The sequence below is a fragment of the Tympanuchus pallidicinctus genome, unplaced genomic scaffold (assembly GCF_026119805.1).
Source record: "Tympanuchus pallidicinctus isolate F22 unplaced genomic scaffold, pur_lepc_1.0 scaffold13, whole genome shotgun sequence".
Lineage (NCBI taxonomy): Eukaryota > Metazoa > Chordata > Aves > Galliformes > Phasianidae > Tympanuchus > Tympanuchus pallidicinctus.
The window spans coordinates 10,877,216-10,894,235 of NW_026294648.1; the positions used below are offsets into that span (position 1 = coordinate 10,877,216).

At 39.1% G+C, this 17,020-nt stretch overlaps 1 protein-coding gene across 5 annotated transcripts in view; it reads left to right on the top strand.

The window, feature by feature from the left end:
* The window catches only part of DACH2 (dachshund family transcription factor 2), a 264,433-nt gene that overhangs the window by 229,967 nt on the left and 17,446 nt on the right, over positions 1–17,020 (top strand). The window lies entirely within an intron of this gene.

Below are 17,020 nucleotides of genomic sequence, written 5' to 3' on the forward strand. Positions count from 1 at the left end.
TAGTACATTCAGATTTTTATTACGATATTACCAGGATATATGTTTGTAGAAAGAAGATATAGGTAGATATATATATATGTTTAGCCTCAAAATATAAACCCTATAGAAATGGTATATTACCTGCATGAAACTGAAAATATGGAAAATGTGGGTGACTTAGTGTGCAGGAACTGGACCCAGCTTTGCTTACAAATCAGCCTGATGATGAGGCTGCAAAAGTTATATTTTCACTGCTTTCACATACTGAATTTATTAGCTTCTTGAAATTGATTTTGGATGCCTTTCATTTGCCATTGGCGAAAGTCAAAAGCAAAACGATGATATACCACATTTTGCTCACTCATCTTTTTATTGCCCAACTATTGTTATTGAGTAAAAGACATTCGGTGTGTTCCCCAGTGGAGACAGAAAGCACGTTTCATTTTCTTTTTAATTGATGGAAGTTTAACTGCATACAGCCCCTGCAATCCTCCACTTCAATATCCAGGTGGCAGCTCCAAAGGGGTGGAGGGGATGGGGACTGGAATTCTGTTTAGATCAGGGCTGGGAGCAGAAGCCAGAAGGGCTGTCAAACTTCGAGCTGTTTAATTTGCTTGGAAGGAATGGTGCAAAGTTAATATCGATGCAGCGCTATGAAAGTGTTCAAGTAGTTATCTCTAGGAAGGTAATGTGAACTCAGCAGTATCATTGCTTTGATCTTTGGTTAAAGTCTTACAAAACTAGATTGCTGTTTGATTGACAGCCTTGTCAGAGAGTGAATGAAGACTGACACTCTAATATTGAAAATGCAGCGTTTACAAAACTTAAAGCCTGAGTTTTCTCATGACACTGCTTCTTTTGTGGAAGAATGAATTTCACATTTATTTTAAAATAAGTATATAGCTTGTTGCATGCAGCTTAAACTTAGGATTTTAGACTGCTGTTTCCCAAATACATACCCTAATGTTTGATGCAGATGTTTTTGAGCAACAGTACTACTATAACACATTTGAAGAACTGAGTTCGAGTCTGAAAGCTGGAGTGTGGTGGTATTGTCACACTCAGTAGCAAATAAAGCAGGTCTTCAATGGCTGATGAGATGGAAGGCAGCAGCTTGGGCTGGCCACTGTATCTGGCAGCTTCTGAGTACATACAATACAAAGGTTAAAGGGTTTTTACCATGTAGCTGAAGAAGTTGTCTTCAGTATTGCTCATATTTGAATTGCCCACTTAACGCCCCCAAATGGATGGAGGCCGTTAAAGGTAGAGTTACCTTGACTTCTTGACTAGAGTTACCAGGTGACTTCTGCTTTCATGCCACTTAACTGCTAGCCATACCTTATTTCTTTTGAAAGTCTGACGTTCTGAGCTTGAAGGCCATTGAACCTTCACAGACAGATTTTTCAGAGAGCTGGGCAACTTGGTTCTAGCTGGCTTCTGCTTGGATTTGGACAGGAGGACCTCCAGACATCCCTTCCAATTTAAGTCATTCTGTGAATCTGCTCATCTGCCAGGTGACTGGGGCCTCGATGCAGTCACTTGCCATCAGACTTGCTTTTCTGCTTTGGGAAATCGCTGGTCACACCTTTAAGGTTGCTTACAGCCACCGCATCCAGCCTTCAGAACCTCCAGACCAGGCTGTGCTCTGTCACTTATCGATATGCTGCACTCTAAAGTGCGTTTCTCCACACTTTACTCAAGTTCTTCTTTTGATTGGATAACATAATATATTTTGTTGATCAGTTACCACTAGAAAAGCCTCACTTCCTATTTCTACGTGGAGCAACATAAACTGCCTGTTTATGTCGAGTAGTGCCTGTTTCCAAATCAAAATACCAAAGGCAATCAAATATCTCCCCAGAATAATAATCCTGTATCAACCATAGGTGTTAAGAGACTCTATTTATATAATAGGACAAGAAGGGAATGGCTTTAAACTAAAAGAGGGAAGATTTGGGTTAATGTTAGGAAGAAATTTTTTACTTAAAAGTGAGGTGCTGGCACTGCTGCCCAGGCAGATTGTGGATGCTCATCTCTGGAGGCATTCAGGACCAGGATGGATGGGATCCTGGGCAGCCTGATCTAGTGGTTGGCAACCCTGCCCGTGTCCCCTCCAACTTAAGCCATTCTGTGTTTTTATGATGCAGTTTAAAATTAGATGTTGAAAAGATTTTCACAGAAGAGGCTGTTGAGCTGTGCTGCAGAGGTTGGGGAGCTATTTAACTTGGCTTTACTGTCAAATGTTTTGTCCATGTTTCCCAACCTTCTGATTCTGATTGCAGTTTTTCTTTACCTGTGGTGTGTTCAGGTCATGAATATCTTACATGTGTGAATATAATGTAGCATGGGTAGAAATTTGCATGAACTTTTGCAGGTAATGTGGTATGAATGTAACACGGATCATATCTTCATCTACTAAAGTATCCTTTAGAAAAGACTATTAATTAAAGACAAGATAAAAGCCACTTTCATCATCAGTGCAGTTTTGCTGAATAGACCTTACATTTGGCCAAATTTTCAAAGTGGACATGCATGAGTCACAAGAATAATTACTGTTTCGTCATTTGAAGTCTGCAAGTGACTGATTTTGGAGTGAAAAAACATATGTTCCTATATAGATTATGCTAAATAAATTATTTTCAAAACCCACATTTATGTAAGTACATTTTTAACTGTGTAAAGAATGCATGTCCTGGAAAAATAACTATCACCTATATTATGGTGTCAACTTTTTAAAAATGCGTATGAATAATTTTTTTTGAAATATCTTCAGTCTGCATAAGTATTGCAGCTCATTAGGTAAGAAAATCTTCCTTGCAAGACAATGGCTGTTTTTAAACAGTTTCCAAAATTACACTGAATAAAAGCTCGTGTAACAAACCTGGTATGTTTTCAGTTTTGTAATGAGCAGCTTAACATTTTTAAACTTTGTCCAATTCCTTCGTAAGTATTTTTTAATATAGTAGTAGGATTAGATTAGCTGTCCCTGATTTATTTATTTTTAACCATTATTTTTAATGGTTTTAATGGTTTTAATTTTAATAGACATCGGTAGTGTATTACAAATGCTTGTGAGTCACTTCCATTTTTCCTACTTTCCTTAGTCCTTTTAGAGGTCTGTATGGATGTACAGGTCGTAGCTTTTGAAGGCTTTGTTCCTTTTTTTATATTTACCTCCTTTCTCTCAATAAATGTACATATGTGCACATGACACATAACATAGGTATCAGGAACCAATTCAGTTGCTGTGACTTTGATAAAGCATTTCTGGAACTTGTATTTCAGTTAAAGATTTACAGCTTTCCTTTTGCCTCAAACCTTGTTTTTAAAGGCTAGAAGAGAAGAGAAACCCCAAACCATAAATACATTAATTGAAATATCCATAGTGCCTTCAGTTAATGGTATTTCCTTAAAGCAGATAGATTATAGAGCCTCCTTTTAAAACAGGAGTGTTAATTTACTGTTTCCTTTCATCTTGTGAAATAATTACTTTTCTTTTTTGCCTTCAGTAGTTTGTTCTGGTCATTAACATTTCTGTAAAATTAAGTTTGAAAGGTGCTTTTAATGTTCAGATGGACTGCCGTGCATGTTTGACTGTTAAAATCAACCCACTTAAGGCAGAACTAATGTTTAACACTGGCAGTCATTTGAAGTAGTTCACTGCCCAGTTTAATGGTGCTGCCAAGGGCAATAGCCACATTACTTGCTATTATATTTTGGGGGTTTGTTATGTCAGGAATAAAGACAGTCCATGACATTTCTGAAAACATTGGCTTAGATCTCAAAGACATCATTTTTCCACTAACAAGCTATAAACTGTAATTTCTTGGGGACCAGTGGGCAAGAAACAACAGCCCCAGCTCTTGGCCACCATTTAGGAGTGGTAGTTGCATGCTGCAGTGTTAGTGTTGAACAGCTTTTCCTGTAAGTTCTGTTGTAAAAGATATAATGAAACTGTACTGGAAACTGTGCTGCAAAAGTGATGATCAGCTGCAATGGAAAAAGTCATTTTATACATTGGGAATTTGATTTTTCATTTTGCATGATATCAGGACTATTTTAAGACATACTGGCAGGTGAAGAACGAGCTGAGGTGGCTCAGCCTGGCCCTAATGGAAACTTGGTGTGGGCACACTGGCTACTGGTTGTGAACCATCTGAGATTTATGCATTGACAGTCTCTAGTAGCTGCTGTTTCATTGTGGTTTTGGTAGATTTTACTGGTTTAGTTGATACAAAACTGGACATCTCTTGTCATGCATCCTTGCAGTATAAAAATGCTTCTCCAGCCTTGTGTTGAGAGTAGGCATTCCCAATGGTAAATCCCACTTAAGCCAATCTAGCTTCTGCATCTGCATATTTTGGAATGTAGGTCAAAGAGGATTATTTATGGCAATCGGTGAGAAAATACAGCATGAAAAAACTTACAACTAGTTCTTTGTGTAATGGAATCAAAGGACACTTTGCATGTGTCTTCAGTGAGCCTGATGGGAAGTGTGTGTACAGGACTGGACCCTAAGTAATGAATAACCAAATGAGGGAATATACATCATGTCTCTTCCTATCTGAGGTTATGAATGTATAACAAAATGGCTGCTTTTTCTTCTTTGATGAGCAGAGGCAGACAGAATTTAAAGATGCAGCAGTGCATCTTCTCAACCAGAAAAAATTATATATATTTACTAAATAGTGAGTAAAATTTTCCCCTTGGCTAGGCTAGTGCAATTTTACAAGCTTCAACAATGCTGAATGGATGTTATTGAGAAGCGCATTTGGCTCATTCTTCTTATGCTTTTAATAAATACCCAAGGGAAAAGCAGTTGTTCAAGCAAAATGAAATACAAATAAACATAGAATTTATTCTCAGTAGGCATTCTGAGGAACTTGGAGCTTGAGTTTTATTCCATGCTTTTTTTTTTCTGGTTCTTGAAAGCAAAACTAAAATATTCATATAAGCTGTCAATTCTCTAAAGTGAATTCATCCTTTTTTAAAAATAAAACTAAATATAGATTCAGTGCATAGACAGAAACAATGCGAGATGTAGCGAATGACATTTCTGCCCCACAGTTCATTGTTGCAATGGACCATATTATTCTGGACTCTGGATGGAATTTTTTTTTTTTTTTCCCAAAGCATTCTGTAACAATTCTTGAGTCACAGTCATGCACAAAATGTCATTTGTAATTATAGCAGTTTGCCATTTTTATCTGCTCCACGCTTATATCTCATTTGATTGATAATCCGTGTATATGCTGATAATTAACAGTAGTTACTGGGCTTTATTACCTAAATTTTAGAACAAGGTTGGCATTTTTGGTTTGACGGAAGAATGTTGGTTGGGTTTTTTTTTGCCTTTACCTCCTAACACATTTTTTACATGGATTCCCTGACTGCCACTCAGGTCCCACAGAGAAATACAGCAAGAGGAGTGCACTTACTGCTAGTGAGAAGAATTCTGTCTATGGACCTGGTTTCAGACTAACCATTGCACATATTCTGAAAAAAACCCTCAAAAAAGTATCAGTTCCCCAGCTGGTATCCTCTGGAGTCAGGACACCTCTTTGGGATCCACAACTCCGCAATTACTGATTTTTTTTAATTGCTTTTTCTGATTTTAAGATAGAAAAAATATATAGTGGCAGAGTCTAATAGTTGTAGGTTTAAACAAATCATACAGAGGTTGTTTTTGTGGTTCTAGACTGCATATCCAACTTAAAGTCCTTTTGTCAGAAGCAGTGTGGATTGATTTTAAGTATTTACTATTAGAGAATAGATGTAATTTGAAAGGAAGAACCTATTTTATTGTTTGAGAATGACTCAACCTCAGACATCCCAGAGTACCTGGGCAGAGTTTGGCTCTTGAAGAACAGGTATTTTATTTCATTTCATTGAATGTGAAAATACCTTTCCAGGGAGAGTTCATGCTTCATTAATATTTTGATTCCTTAATTGTTTTTCATCAGCTATGTAGTTCTGTGTTTGCAAAAGTCATTCAGAAATAGATTCTATCACCATGGGTTGCAGTAACCTTTATTAAAGCTGTGATGTTCAGCTGACACAGTGCAATTGTACAGCATCAGTACCTTTTGGAATTTTCAGAAACTGTACAATTTAAAACTAATTTAAATACTACTTTCAGCTTAGAACCTCGCCTTTTTAATAATCAATTAAAACATTGTTTCACTGTTTATTCAGCACAGAGAAAGCACTGCTTAACATATATCAGACCTTCTATAGCTGTACACAGTTGTAGCCCATCCAGCATTTTCCAACTGGGTTTGCACAAGGAATGAAGGATTGCCATCTGAGCAACACTGGAGGGAGACAAGAGCAAAAGTGCTACAAAAAAAAAAGGACCCTGTTGAGAAATTTCTGAGCAAATGCCTCAATTTTACAGGGAGATACTGTAGCAGGCAATGTACATTGATTGTAGGTCATGAAGTACATGTTTGGGATTCATTAAGCTTCATTTTGTGCACCGTCATGAATGGGTTTCTCATGTAATACAGTTTCAAAGCAAGAAGTTAGAGTGAACCAAAGTGAAATACAGCTTGCCCTGCAAAGAGAGCAAGCCTGCTGGAGTAGGAAGATGCCTCAAACTCAAACCCTGAAGTCACAATAGCAATACTCAAAACCTAATCACACTCAATGGAGTTCATGCTTTTAGAGTTTTGGCTACAACTTAAAAAATGAGTAAGTTCCTGCTCCCAGCAGACCTGGTTGAAATCCCCCTGGAAGGGCAGATGCATTAATGGAGCACGGAGCCTTTACTTCTGTCATTCAGAAGAAAATATGCAAGCTTCCACTTGATGCTCCGTAGTTATTTTTTTTAACTGCATATGGGCAAACTATTTCTTGTTTTGGTCACAGTTGCTTTTTCAATGCATTAATTTGCAGTTGGAGGTTGCCTCCAGCAGTCTTGTTTTCTCTCCTCTTGTTCCTCCTCGGGGCCAGCAGCAAAGTGCTCTGCAGCACCTCACTGCCCCCAGGCCCCAACTGCCCAGCCCAGAAGCTGCAGATGGGGGTGAGTCCACAAGGTTGGATTTGTCAGCAGTCCAGCCAAGTGCATGGCTGCTCTGAAGCCTGTTTGTGAGTGAGTGGGAGGTGTGGAGTATTGGGTTTTTGCATAGATTGTTCCAGTATGTTTTTTGTTTTAGATTGTGTTTTGTTTTTAGTTGAGAAGCATGCAAATCCAAGAGATGTATTCAAAAATCTCCTGCAAAGTTTTTATTTAGTTATGATGATTCTAGTGGCATTTTTTATCTTAACGTTGCCTAGGATTTATAGTGACTGGGAGCTAAAACAGTGGTGAAGTTTTGGAAAGTTTTCCTGGAGAGATTTGTTTGTAATCCTGAATCAATCCAGAACAGGATTGTACATGTACATGGGTGTAAGAAAAATGAATAGATCTTCATTTATTTGGTGGTCAAGCTTTTGTGTTTTGGCATCAGTGCACATGAGGATTTTATTAAAGAAATCAGCCTAAGCTGTGGGGTATTATTGCCATACTTTGCTGTATGCCACACTCCACAGCAGAGCATGAGGTCCTGCCCTTTGCGGGTTCAGCTGCGTGGCAGAAGTGGCTGAAGTCAGGCAGAGATAAGAGCACTGGCCAGGTTCTGAGCTGTATGAGTAGTCTGCTAGGGGAAAGCATAGGAGACAACAGCAACTTGCAACTTAAATACTTTATTGAATACTTTTTGCAAGAGATATTTGGTCTCAGATATGTACCGGAGTTGCTCGCTGCACCTCCCGAGGAGCCAGGCACAGCACTCAAGCTGATCTGAAGGAAGAGTAAAGCAGATGAATGTCAGGCAGTTGCTCCTTTCTGCAGAAAGTTTTCCACTTTTTTCCTTTCCTCAGTATTTGATTTTTTAGAAGAGCCAGCAGGGTAAATGCCAGCAGTACACTTAACAAATACTGGTTGCAAAGTAGTGGACGAGGACGTTATGATGGTTAGCTCACATTCATACTGTGATCGCAGCTGTTTGGGTCAGGAAGAGTTTTCCCTCTTGATAGATTGGCTATGTGTTAGGAAAACTTGTCTTTCCCCAGAGCATCATGTAATTATTTGGTGGCAAGGAGCTGTGCTGCGTTGCCATGGACCAGCAGCTCCCCACACTGAGCTGCTGTAACGCTGATATATGGGAGCCTAATCATTCTGTCAGTAAGATGTAATATCGATACGCCAGGACAACATTTCTATCAGAGGGCCTATTACTTGCCCTCTCTGTTGAGGAGGGGAGGAGGACTCAAATAAGCCAAATCCTGACCACTTCCTAGCCCAAGAGAGGCTCAGTTGCAGTAGGGTTCAGCTCTGTAATCCTTAATACCTGCAAGAGCTACAGCATCATCCAGATAGCAGCGCTCAGGAGTGCCGCTGAGCCCTGCGCTGGGAGGTGCTCTGCAGGTTGGTGCAGCAGGAGCCGGGCTGGTGGGCAGCATGCCCAGGAGCTGTGTGAGATGGGAGTTGTGTTGGAAGGCTGAAAAAGGACATGGCAGGGAGGCACCGTAACAGCCACTGCACAGAACTGCTACTCACCCAGATGATTAAACCAGTTAAAAAGTAAATTTGGGAAGGATGGATTTGTGTTTCTTCATAATTAGGATTCATAAAATCATTGTATAACCAAACTGAGTGCAAATGCCAGGATAGTTCTTCAGAGATAAGTCCTTCGTTGACATCTGAAGAACTCCTAATTCGTTCAAAAGGAAACCTCAAGGTGATCATCTTTCCATCTGTTTTCCTATTACAGGAATCATGTTTCTCCAAGCAGTCGGTGTTGAAAGTTCTCTTACCTCTACAGTGCAAAAATAATTCTGGTGAACATCCCCTAACCGTACTCATAATTATTTCTGATTAAAAGTGCCCTGGCCTTACAGCACCAGGGAAATTAATGGGAGAAGCTTTCTACAAGTTCTAGAGGATGAGCAAAGACATACTCCCTCTTAAAATTATTTAAGCAGGTGCTGTGGGAAGCCATTGCTTTTATAAGGCTCTTCAGATGTTTACAGCAAAACATTTTTTCCCAGTGATTGAATTTTTCGAAGTACTAAAATACCACGGAGAAATATGTTTCCCACCAGTTTTATGGCTCCCTGGATGCATTCTATACAAACCTTGTATCGGCTTGGACACAAACACTCTATTGCAAAAAGATATCTTGCCATTTTAACAAGCTATACTGCTTTGAAAGGATACACTGCATCACCAGTGGGAATGTCAGTGCCTTAAGAGTAATACTTCTTTAAGGGTACTATTTTATTAAAGCAGACCTCAGTAATTTGTTCCTGACTGTTATACACCCTTATTTTATTAAAGGTATTTTACATCTGTAGAAGAGATTACTACCACTCTTATTTTCTCCACTGCTTGGCTTTAATGGATGGTTTAGAATATAATATTTATTAAGCCTAAGCAGGGGAGGACATAATAGCAGAATTGTCCTTTATAACCTATTTTATACAGTTGTAAAATAAACCTTAATAAAGCAGGAATAATTATCCAGGAATAGGAAATGGAATACTCTGCCTGCCCCTAATATTTGAGGGATTTAACTGCTAGCTATACATGTACGAAAAGAAATTGAACTTAACGGTTACAATATTGATATTATTTCGGTACTATTTTTAAACAAATTAAAAGAGATGATGTATCTTTTGTGTCATAATTGCTGTGTTAACATATATAACACAACTTTATAATCTCTATTCAGTATTACTTGTCTGCAGTTCTACAGCAGACATCACAGTAGTATTTGTACTCATATCTATGAGGTTTAGAGCTCTTCTGGCCATGTTCTGACAGCATCCAGAGCCCCATAGATGCTCCCTGGCCACCACTCAGCTCTGCTTGGTCATCAGGGGGTTTTATGTCCAGTAGCACTGCTCCACATGGCTGTGTTCTGTGGGCCATTACATTTGCTGGTGGCCAAATAGAACTCAGTTTAGTGCTTTGAGGCCAGAAGGCAGAGTGCGTCACTGTTCCAGGCTGGCTTTGCACAAGCTCAGGATCACGGACCTCTGGAATGGAGCAGAACCATTTCAGTTGTATCCCTTGCCTCACCGCACACCTGCACAGCTGGCATCTGAGTAGCTCCCAGACCAGGCAAAGTGAAAAGCCTTTCCTGGTGGCACATGTGCAGATGAAGTAGGCAGGTGGGGCTTTTCAGGTACAAAATGGAAACACAAGCACATCTGCCATCCTGGAATGGATTTGGTCTCAGTGATCACAGCTCTCTGGAAGCATTTATGTGGTTGTGCGGATTTTGTGAGTATGAGAAGACGCGATCTTGCTAATGAGATCTCTTTCAGGTTATTTATTATATTACCAAATACTGCAGCAGAGGGAGTAAATGACGAAAATTATTTAAAAGCACACTGTATATTTTTAATACGCGTGGGTCATGAAAGAGTGCCTGGCTGCGGAGGCACAGGCTGCCCTTCTGTGGGCACTGGGCTGGCTCAGCAGCTCTGCATGCAGCCTTCACAGAAGCCGGCCGCACACCAAGGCTGCTCCACATGGGCTGACCCAAGGGCAAAGTGCCACTGCCTGTGGCCGTGCTCAGCCAGGAGTCACTCACGCTGCCCAAGGCTGTGGCACAGCTGCTCTGGCTGCCTGTGATGCTGGGCTGGCAGGTCAGCTCACAGGTGTTTCTTCAGCCCAAATGCCATCCACCTGTTAGGAACTACCTCCACCACACTCAGACCCCACTTCTGCACCATCATTATGCAATAATTTCATTGTTTCTTGCACATTTTGTTGGATAGCCTTGTTTTTCTTGCATGATTTCTTGTTGGCTGTCACTGGAATCTATCTCAAATGAAAAAAGGGAAGATTCTGTACTGAGGACCTGAGGCACTTTGTGAGAAACTGATTCCTGCTCGGATCGTCCAGAAGGACTGGGAGTAATCCCTGTCTTCCCTCCTCCTTCTTGATTTCCTCCTTCCTGTTGCCTTATTTATTTTATTTGCATAAGTGAATATTATGGAAATGATTTTAGATGGAAATATTGTGGAAATTTATTACATTAATTATCCAAACTGACATTTTTGCAGTGTGTGAAAGGACAGGGTGGTGTGTAAAATAGATGCACTAAGAACACCTACAGTATGACAACAAGTAGCAGGGTAATTGCTGAAAATGAAGTCTTTTCTGCTGTCCCTTTCCTTCAACATCTGTTGTTCCATATGGAGTCATAAATATTTGCAACAAAATAGTTGAAGAAATAATCTCAACATTAATAGGGAAAAGCTGAATCCGCCAAGAAAATGGAGGAATTTTTTTTTCCACTTGGCAAGTTCTTCCTACCCATCCTCATCTGACAGTTTAAAATCCCGGTAGAAGAGTAGTCAGACTGCAATGAGACTTAAAACTCACCATGAAAAAGCCTTTGTGAATGTTAATAGGAGAGTTAGCTGAGAAAAAAATATGGTCTCTTGGTAATAGCCGCGAGCAGGATTTTGTTTGTTGTTTCATTTTCTTCCTTTCTTCCATGTTGTAATTTTATTACTGGCCTTTTATTGAATAATTCACATTTCCACTTTTCTCTGCTGTCAAGAGAAAAACTGCTCCTTGTCCTTGCAAGGAATGACAAGTTGTTGTTACTAGCTGAAAGTAACTAGTTGCTTTAAGTTGCCATATGGAAAATGCAGATTGATAGTAATTAGCTCCTACCTAGATTTAGAAGTTAAAGCCTAGAGCAACTTCAAATGCTGGAATTTAGATGACCAAAACCCGCCTGAGGAGCAGCTTAGAGGATAAAGCAGGTATAATACTAACATACACAAGCAACTAATTCTAAATAATTATTGTACGTATAAAATGTAGCACTTTGGAAGGCTCTTAGTATTTTTATTGGTAGCATTAATTGTACTTATGCTTTTTCATGATGAACAGAATTTCTTCAAGTGGCATCAGTTGTATTTTTCCTAGTCTGTATATATTAAATTTAGACTAAAGCTCTTCGCAGTGAAATGTTCCAGTGTCTGTGCAGTGAATCACTGCAATCTTCATCTCAGATTTAATGTTTTACAAGACAAAAATCTCATCTAACTCATGGGGTTTTTTTTGTTAAGATTTGAATTAATGAAGTATTTTCAGGTGCTTTTACTGTCACTGCCACGTGAGCATCAGAGGGCATTGTAAATATGTTGAAGTTATAAATAGGTGTAATTTTCTGTCTTAATAATGAGAGTACATTGATGAAAATGTCAAAGCTGTATAATTATTCATCCCTTGTTAAAGAGTGCACAGATAAAGACAATTTGTAAACTCTAATTTCAGCCTTTTCTACTGAAATTTTCATTGCTTTGCTTTTTGCTTCCTTCTCCTATTCAAAGCCCAAATGTCTTCTTTATGACCTCCTTCAGGAAAGCACACCCTCGTAATTCCTGCGAGGAGCTCTGTGGCAATAGAAGTGTATGCACTGCTCACACAGTTGGCTTTCTGGTTTTTCACTATGGTTTACTATTCTGTTTTTCCCAAGCCAACACATTGCTCTAAATGTTTACAGACATGGTCTACATTTTTGCAATGTTGAAAACGATGGGCAGGCTTTACTAAACGCTTCAGGACAGAATCAATTGATTTCAGATTGCATGGGTGAGAACCAGCTGGGAAGCAGGTACTGTGAAGCAGAGGGCATTTGCCGTTACTGTTTTGTGAGTTTCTGAAAGCTTTTAAGGCAGTCTGGAAATGCATGTATAGTGATTAGACAGTATTTTTAAAGGGAAGTTTCTTTACAGCAAAGCTCTGTAGTGACAATTGCTTGTATGCTATTTAGTTGTATCAAACACTGGAAAATGAAGTAGTCTGATTTAAAGCTAGCGCAATGCAGCAGTCAGAATCTCCCAGTTGCATTCATTGACCCTGTTCATACAAGGGCTGTAATTAAGAAAAACAGCAACGACTTCAAATTTGGCACCTGAATCACAAGGTTAAAGCAGTAAATGTCGAAGTCTGATAGGTGCCAAGTTAGAAGGAGGTCTCTCTTCTCAGCAATGAAGAGGAGGGCTCAGCCCCCAGGAGAGGAGCAGGCAGTGAGGGAGAGAAAGGCACACAGAGCTCTATGGAGGAATTCAGAGGGATTAAGGCATTGAAGACTGTCAGTCCTGTCTCACAGACTCACAGATTATCAGGCTTTAAATAGTTTTAAATACTTGCCTTTCTGCAAAAGAAAACAATTATTCTAGTTTCTTGGTAAGCAGTGTAAAAGCAGCCAGAGTTTAAAATAAAAAAGTCTCTTTTTTTTTTTGGAGAACTGCTTCTTGCCATCAAAAATCGTTATCTGAGCCCTAATTCTTCTATCACTGTCTTTGTGAAGTAGATATACAACTGGAATTTAAGGGTTATCAATTGGATAATTCTGTAAGAACTTTGGGCAAATAATGCCATTTCAAATAGAAATGTAAGGTCTTACTATGAAAGATGCACATACAACTCAGCTGGTGTTGAGGATACCTTTTTATTTTATTAAAGGTTAAAACAGTCCACTGGAGCACGTAGGCTGTTCTTTTCTAACCGTGGATCATTTAATATAATCCCCATCACTCAAATATGAAGCTTCAAGAATTGTAATTATGATGAACCCTTTTAGTCCTTATCTTTCTAAATTGTGTGCCACAGGCAGAGATCTAGAATGATCCCAGTACCATCTATGTCCAAAACCATATTATTAATGCTGGCTGAAGGTTTTCTGAGATCAAATGTCGTGATGAGTAACGAACAGATTAATAACTATAAATTTCTTACGAATTTCGTTATGCTTTTTTCCTTATCATATATTTATTTTATACATTATATCTTACGTTCTGTAAACTAATTTTGGTGAGGCTTACGTGTAAAGCCTCCAGACAAACATGTTTTGAAATGCATGTGAAAAAATAACAGGATGATCTAACTAGTGTTTAGTAATATGTAAATTTCAGCTTTAATATTTCTAGCTTGTTTTGAGAGGGATGTGACATGTCAAGTGTATCAGGTATATGAATGATGGATTTAAAAGCATGTCTTTTGAAAGAACATAAACCAGCTGGTAAATAAAATTGCCTGTTGGTTAGGGCTGTGCAGAGTCACGCAGGGAACAATTTGTGTTACTCATGTTCCCAGTGCTGCATTTAGTCCATAGGATGATGCTTAATTTTCCAATCCTTATTTCTGCAACTTACGCAGAAGATGGAAGATGAAATACTTTGGTATATTGCATTAACAACAGGAAACTTTCTAGCACTTTTCCATGCACTTTCCTGGGATAATAATTCCATTCACTGTTAGTATTTACTGTGTATTTCTTTGCTCTGCAATATAATTCTTGCTTTCGTCTATTCACCTGGATGCCAGCAAGAAATTAAAATAAAAAGAGTGCACTCTAAATGGATTCCTGAATGCTATTATACAGCATGGCAGGTTTAACAAACAAGCTCAATAAAAGTAGTTCCCACTTTGCTTCAATAAATAGGAAGGTTGTTTGTGTCCTTGGTAAGACAGTATTTGCCCTAGCTTTATTTCTTGTTTATTCTGTTGTACTGTATGTGGGTGCTGCTTTTAGCATTTGTATCTTTAGTGTTCTTTAAAATCAAAACGCTAAAATCAACATCTTCTTTTTCTGCTGAAGAGATGTACTTGATGCAGTCCTCAAAAATGCTTCCAACACGTGCCATTTTTAATTGCTTTCCCAATTAGAATTTCTTAAGCCTAGCTAATATATTTCTGCCTAACTGTGCACTTACTCAAAATGTGGGCACGATGTAGACACCATTCAGATGTGAAGACCTATTACAAGATTGAAATAGATTTCTAATGCATTTATCATTCATCTTTGCAGAGTGTGATTTCAATCAGAAAAAAAAAAAGATGAATGGTTTGACAGTTTCCACCCATATACGCTAAAACATAATATGCTTCTTCTAGTTTTCAGCTATTACAGACTTTAACATGCAATGTGACCTTGGTCTGCAAAGCATGTTTGGTTAGCACAAAAACTTAATCATAAGAAGTCGTAAGTAGAATCCTTCTTCTTTACTGCCCTTTTTCTGGGACTTGGAAATTTATTGCTTGTGGGACAGGTAGGATATGAACAATGGGCCAAATAGAGTCCAGGGTTATCTCATCTGTGTGAAAACTGCTGCTGAAAATCGATGTGACCTCTGCTACACTGTCATCCCAATTCCCACCCTCTGTGTCCTATTTGTCTTTTGGTGGAAGCTTAGATCTGTGTGCTGTCTCTATGTGTCTCTCTTGGGCCAGATTATCAAAATGAATCATTGCCTGCATACCTCTTATATTTCTATTTATTTTCCTGGTGTTGACTAGGTCTGATGAAATATGATTCTTTTTGCATTTGATCCTCACTGCAGCAAGCAGCACCTAATTTAGCTGTGTCTATCTCTTTAAAGAAGAGTAATACTATTTTGAAACTTCAATCTGCTGTACAGTAACATTACAAACCATAGACCATGCAACCTGTCTTCACAGTCAATAGTAATTTTCCTTTCAGCCAATTTAATGTTATTACTTTCATCTTCAAATAGTAGAGATTTCTGGAGATCTTAAAGCAGCGATGGGTTTCCATTATGCATACTTCATGCGTTACTTTCCTTTCCAAATGCCACTTCTGTTTGGTCTGTTGTGACTCCATGACTTAGGTATTATTTCCATGTAGCATCACATGCAACAGCTAACCAGGTCACATTAAAAACTACTACCACTGATAAAAAATACTGATCTGTGACAGATGGTGTATCTCAGTCAGCACAGCCTCTGCGGTCTGAGTGTGTTGCCGGACTGTTTTGTGGGGTTTGTTGTTTTGTTGTTTTTTTTTAAAGGATTATTTAATTTACATGAGCACAGCTTTAAAACGGTAGCTGTGAAGATGTGAAGAGGTCAGTGGCTTTTGTTGTTATTAGTGCTGCAGAATCATTATGAAGTTGTTCCATTTAATGAACTCATAGGGTGAAAACAGAATACTCCCTCAGCAGAGATTTCAGAGAATACTTAGAATCTGGTAATGCTCCCAGCTTTGTTGTCAGTGGGTGTGTTTTTGAGACACGGCAAAAAGCACTTGCAGCTCACTGGGTGCTCCTGGAGGTTGTTAAAGCAGATAATTCTACTGCTGCAGAGACACCAGGGCTTAATTTGTTGTTGTCAGATTCTTTTGGAGTTGTTTTTGAAATAAGAGAGGTGAGAGAAGGGAGGGAGGCCTTTTGATGTGGTGTGGTCTAATTGTAAATCCTGGAATTAATATGACCGAGACACTTGACAAATGAAACTATCTGGACTGGCTGTGCAGCTGCCCTTAGAAAACACATGCATCATGAACTTATGGACAATAGATTAGTTTCAAGCTTTACTAAAAAGCAATTGTGAGGAGATGTTCTTCATAATTTCTGCAAGTGCCAGAGAGATTAAAGGAAAATATTACATATGGACTGCAATTCCCTGGAATGTTACACCAGTATTTTTTAACATCATAGTGTAAAATAAGTGAACGGAGTTTGGCTTTGAAGACTGCTAGCAGATTTTAATGTCATCATTTTCAGCAATAAACTTGATGCTTAAAATGAATATTGGAGAAGTAGTACACAAAGGAGGGGGGATCCGAGACAAGGAGATACATGTATTATTGTCCTAAAACAGCATTAAGTTGCCCTATTAAAAAAGTGAGTTCAGATTCATGCTAGTAAGGATTTGTGACAAAATTTAAAGGATTTGGGGAAAATAATTGCTAATACCATCACTTCTTTCTGAGTACACATTTCTACTGTCCATGCATAGCTTGATCTTTAGCAACATGACCAAACTGAAACAGGGAGTGCAGGGGAAGTTACAGGGTCCCGGTAATGCAGTGTGCCAGGGATGCATCCATCCAGCTGTAGGCAGTGCATCACGAGAGCATGGCTTACCCCTCTCCTCCCCAGTCGCTCCTGTGCCCCCACCACCAGCTCTGTGCCCCCAGCAGACAGAACTCAGCATGGTGCTTCAAGCTGCTGCCCATGGTGGGGCTGACCACAGCATGGCACCTGCCAGGGGAGCCTGCACAGA